The following is a 6,000-nucleotide window of genomic DNA, read 5'->3' as shown; positions in this document are numbered from 1 at the left end:
CCAAAGGTTCCTATTTTTTTCTATGTAAATTGCTCATACCCTTTCTAAAGACCCCAATTTCAGTTGTGTTATCTCTGTTACTACACTCATTACTTCTAGTATAGTTGGTTTCCATTTTCTAGTAATTGCTTTTTGGCAGCCACCATAATTAGACTCAGCAAGGCCTTACTATGTCTAGGTAATTCTGATTCTGTATCATAGCTTAAAAAGTATTTTTTAGTTACACTAATTTGCTCACTCAGTATCTCTGACAGAGTAGTCTGCAGAGAATCTTTAAAGTCTGCCAACTCGATACACTCCCAGAAAATATGTTCCCAATTACCTCTTTTTTCCCAACACACCTCCAACATTTGCTGTCTACCTAAGCAAAAATTCTTTGGAGTTTACTTGGTGTATAAAAATGCCTATGTAAACACTTCCAAGTAAAGATCCTAAATGTTTTGTACTTTGTTCCATATTTGGGAGTTTTATATACACATATATATATGTATATATATATATATATATATATATATATATATATATATATCATTATTTCTTTGTGGATTGCTTATCCAATCTCTTTTACCAATCCTAACCTCCGCCGATTGATATAAATATCATGCTATATTTTATATGCTGTACTCATTATCCCTTTTTAAACAGCAGCTTCTGTTCTAGATTCTACTAAAACTCTACCAGTGCTGGTCTTTCACTTAGGCTCCCATTATTTTTGTTCTCTTTCCCTACACTCTGATATCAATCCTTGATAGGGAAGACAATCTCTAGCCTGCAGTCCAAATACATTTTTGGCCTTTTCCCATTCTATTACTTTTCCCTCTCCAAATATTTGCTACCAATACTGTGGTTCCTTTGCCATTTTTCTTCAATAAATTCCAGCCCCCATCTTGCTTATTATCTGTATGCCTAATTGCAGTTATCCTTATCAGAATCTCCTTTCTCCATTCCTGCATTGGCTTAGTTCTCAGAATACTTTCTGCTACTTTATGAATATAATTTATTTTTATTTTACATTTTACATTTGTTGACTGGGCTAGTCCAACTGGATATATGTCCGTTTTCAGTAGAGGCCCGGGGAGAAAAGCTCCATCAGTTGTACACTTTTACAAAAAGGCATAAATGGTTACATAAGAAAGATAGCAAGTAAAAACAATTAATACAATCAGATAAAAAAAAATACATTGGCATACAATTACACATTACATCATAGCAAGTTAACCAGATAATATAAAAACTATTTTTTTTTTTTTTTTTTTTTATGGTTATTGTTATTCTCCTTAATGACCTACATCCAAAATCCCAGTCTCTCCTTGTTTCTTGAGCTTCCCCCTGTTTCATCATCATCCTTTTCCATTTTGAATTATAGGTTTCTGCTTGTACTATATATAGTAGCCCAAGCTACTGTGTAGCTCTGATATACCCCTTCAAATTAGGTAATCCAAAACCTCCTTGTTCTATTGGAGAAATCAGCTTATCCCACTTGAGTCTTACCATCTTCCCCTCCCAGATAAAATCCTTCAGCTCTTTATTAATTGCTATCCACTGCTTCTCATTTGGTTGATAAAAATATGCCTGACCTGTGTATAAAACTAAAGGAACTAAAACATTTTAACTGCTTGTATCTTGCTATCCATATCCATACAACAGAGCTTCCAATGTCTTAGTTTTTGTACTATCTTCTGTTTAGTTTCTTCCTACATATCCTTAGCTGCCACACCAGAATCCTTTTTAATCCATATTCAGTACTTCATTTTATCATGTTCCCATAAATATGGATATTGCTGAACCAATTTGTGTGTGGATACATAATTTACAGCTATCGTCTTTGTTTTACCTTCAATAATTTTGTATCCCAAAAAATTAGAAATTGTCTCAAAATGTTCCACAACACTGAAATGTCTTTTTTTTTTGGTTTTATCAGGTATAAAATAATATCATCTGGAAATACGGCCAGCTTTTCTTGACTACCATACCAATTATGTCCTTGAATTTCTGAGTCCCTTATTTTCTTTGCTAATGGTTCTAAATATAATGCAAGTAACAAAGGGGAAAGAGGCCACCCCTGCCTGGTTCCTCTGCTCAAACAGAAATTATCAGAGAGGAACCCACTCACTTCAATTTTCATCTCTGATCCCTCACATAGTCTCCTAATCAACCTTATAATGTTATCAGGGAATGCAAATGCTTCCATTGTCCTGCTTATAAAGTCGCAGCTTACTTTGTCAAATTCTTTCTCTGCATCAAGACTCACTAATAACAGTGGTACTTTCTTACATTCTGCTTTCCTCTAGACCATAAATGCTCTGTTAATGTTGTCAAATGTTTGCTTCCTGTCCACAAAACCACATTGATCCATATATATTAATTTTGGCATCACCTTCGCTGTTCTTTTAACCATTATAGACATAAACATTCTCTGACTCATACTTTCTGACTTATATGGTCCCTCTCAATCTTATGCAATTAATCTGCAAACAGACTGTAATTCATTGTATAAATAAGAACTGTCTATGCTTACTATGAATGTATCTATTGTTTATTATGAATTGGTTACTATGAATCTATCTATTGTATGTTTACTAATAAATCACCACATTTTATAAAACCTAATATTCTGTGGATTACTGTAAATGTATTTATGTACACTTTTTATTAATATGAACATTATCTTGTTGTAAAAACTTTGATCTGTTAATATGTGTATTAGCATGCTGTAACTGGAGCTTTTCACTCCGGGCCTTCACTGAAAATGGGTCTCTGGCTCACTGGACTTGCTTGGTCAACAAATGTCAATAAATAAATAAATAAATAAACACTTTATAATCATGGTTTAGAATTGAAATGGGCCCATATGAAAATGAATCTAATGGGTCTTTAGCCTCTTTAGGTATAAAGCTACCACTGCTTTCTTCCAGGATGTTGGTGGTTCTCCAGTTAAAATACTGTTAAACAAAACCTTCCAGATCTTTATAATTTTTCCCTCCAAGCTTCCAAACTTCCACGGGAATACCATCTATTCATGGGAACTTCCCTGTGGACTGGTTATACCTCAGCATTTTTATCTCATCTCCTCATATCCTAACAGTTAGTAACTGACCCTAATCTAGCTCTAACCTGGGCATATTTAACTCTTCCAGAAATATTTCCATTTGTACTTTTTCTTGATTTCCATATTTCTCTGATTTATACAGACTTTCATAAAATTGCCAAAATATTTCTAGTACCTCTACAGGATCATTGTTATAGGCTCTCTAAGCTGGGTGACAACCTTTTCTACTTTCTGTTGCCTGAGTCATTGTTCTAAAAGTTTTTGTGCCCTCGAGTTATCAAAAACATTTGATTAACAGCAGTCTTTCTAAACTCATACATATTATCAAGGTAACTCTTTATTTTCTGCTTAGCATTCTGCAGTTGATCCTCTTCTTGTTCTATGAGATTTACCCCATTCTTCAATATTTTAACATTTGACAGTCCCTCTAAATAATTCTTGTTACTTCTTAACCATATATTTCTTTATTTTATTTCTGTCCTGTCTTAAAACTCCACTTTAATTTTATCCCACTTTCTATAAATAAAATGACAATATGCTCAAATGTTCCACTTTTATTAAATGAATATCAATCTCTAGTGCCTTGGCTTGCATAAAGCCTTCTAGGAGGAAGGAGACTCCTAGAAGGCTTTGTGCAAGCTGAGGCATTAGAGACTGATATTCTTTTAATAAAAGTGGAACATTAGACCATATTGTCATTTTATTTATTGGTGGACTTGGTGGACCATACACTTTATGGTTTTGTTTTGTAAGCCGTGGTGGTACAGCGGTAGCATTGTTGCCTCACAGCAAGAGGTTCTCCTGTTTGATTCTCGGTTGGAGTGCCTTCTGTGTGGAGTCTGCATGTCCTCCGCACAGTGGCCTCCGAAAGACATGGGTGAATGGGCGTGCCTTCGCTGAAGGTTGGGCATTGGGCTGGCAACTCGGCACCATAAAAATCTACTGCCAGTCATTAGCGGACCAGAGTTCTGCTGTGGTGACCCCTAACCGGGAAAAGCCAAAAAGACAAACAACAACACTTTATGGTTTTGTTTTATCCCACTCCCTACTTATATTTTCAGAAGAAATTTCTATCTTCTCTAATAACTCATGAATAATTTCCAATACCCATTCCTTAAATTCCTGTCTTTTCAACAGATTGGTGGGAAAGTGCCAGTATTTCATTTTTATTTCATTACCTTGCATTTTTTTAGTTATTATTGGTGCATGATTTGAAATAATTATTGGATGCATATCAAAACTTTCAATTAAATGCACACATTCCTGTGAAATGTAAGTTCTGTATAGCCTAGCCCAGTTTTTGTATCTTGGGAAATAATATGTAAATTCACTCAGAGTCCAAATTCTACTACTGAATTCACATCTTCCATGCCAAATATTTTCATAAATTTCTGTACAAATCTACTCTTCTATTTTCCCTTTTGGGGCCCCAGACACATCTTCAATGCTGCAAATATAATTCCAATCCCCACCTATAAGTAATATTTCCTGCTGAAAGCTGATTAATTCTCCCAGAATTTTCTGAAACTCCATTATAGCAGTTTTAGGTGGAATATAAATCCATAAACACCACTCCATGAACCAACTCACCAAGGACAGAAAAAACACATTGAACAACTGGATAAATGGTCACCGTCCACTTTTACTGTGTTCCTAGTACTTCAGCATCAAGCCTTCCAGGGAAAAACCATGCACAAGAATGGTGTGCATACATTTCACTACATTCATTATTCAATTCAGTTATACAATAATTGATCAATTAAGCAGTGAGACCATCTCTCCAGTTGTTCGGAATATAAATCCATGTCAGAGTAATCCTCCTCCCTTGCCAGTAACCCCTTAGTACTACACATCTACCATTATTATGTTTTTAATCCGCTTGTATCACTTGTGGAGATCATCTTGCAATTAACAGAAGTTCTCCTCTTTTCCTTTGTCCTAGATATTCTGCTGAATAACCATCCTGAAAACATTTTTTATCAAACTCACGTGTTCATTTCTTTCCAAATGTGTCTCCTGTAGCATAGCTATTTGTACTCTACAATTTTTAATATAGTTCACTACTCTTTCTTTTTTATGTATCTGTGTGACCATTTACATTTAAATATAATATACAAAGCATCATTATGTTAAAAAGTTATTATTTTCACCTTTATGTGTTACAGATTTTTAAGTATCTAATTCTAGCTTTTGTGTTACATGCATACACTGATATTTGGCAGGTTGATCTTTTATATGGTTGGTTTCTTGTCATATCCATTTGACCCTGTCATATCTTACCAAAGTTTTTGTTTTATTGAAAGCTGTCAAAAAAGCAAACAAAAAATACACCCCTAAATACCTATTAACTTAATAGCAACACACAAACCTACATACATTTTCAAATACTGAAATTTTACCCTTATAATAGGAACAATTGTCCCAAACTGACAGCCACACTCATAGACTTGGGTTACCCTAAAAGAAAGGTTATCTATGCTAAGACGTATGGTACAGCCTGTGCTTCTACAAAGTGCTGTCTAGTTTTATCTTACCTTTATTGCTATCCCAGATGGGGAAATCACTTGAATGCTTTCAGAAAATATTATCTCCTAACCATTGAAAAAAGAAGTATTATATTTGTATTACTCTTTATCACATTGTTTCCATGGAGACGTGAGATCCAGATACAGAGTTGTTTCTGCAAGCATTTATTTATTTATTTGCTATAGGAAAGCTTTATTATATTTAATGCTCTTTTTTTATTTATTTGCTTTCTCTTAAAAGTTGTTACTAGGCCAAGCCAAGGGCCTTAATCCAGTCATTCCTCTGCGCAAAAATGAGAAAAAACACATCTAGCTTTCTTGTATCATGCTCTTTTGTTGAGATTTTTCTTCTTCTTTTTTTATGTTGCAGTGCCTACATTTCTGAGATAACAGAAGGAAAAAAACAGGGGCACCTGTTTACTTTAG

This window comes from Protopterus annectens, chromosome 2.part1 (genome assembly GCF_019279795.1).
Source record: "Protopterus annectens isolate FY-2018-M chromosome 2.part1, PAN1.0, whole genome shotgun sequence".
Lineage (NCBI taxonomy): Eukaryota > Metazoa > Chordata > Ceratodontiformes > Protopteridae > Protopterus > Protopterus annectens.
This window is presented reverse-complemented; position numbering follows the sequence as displayed.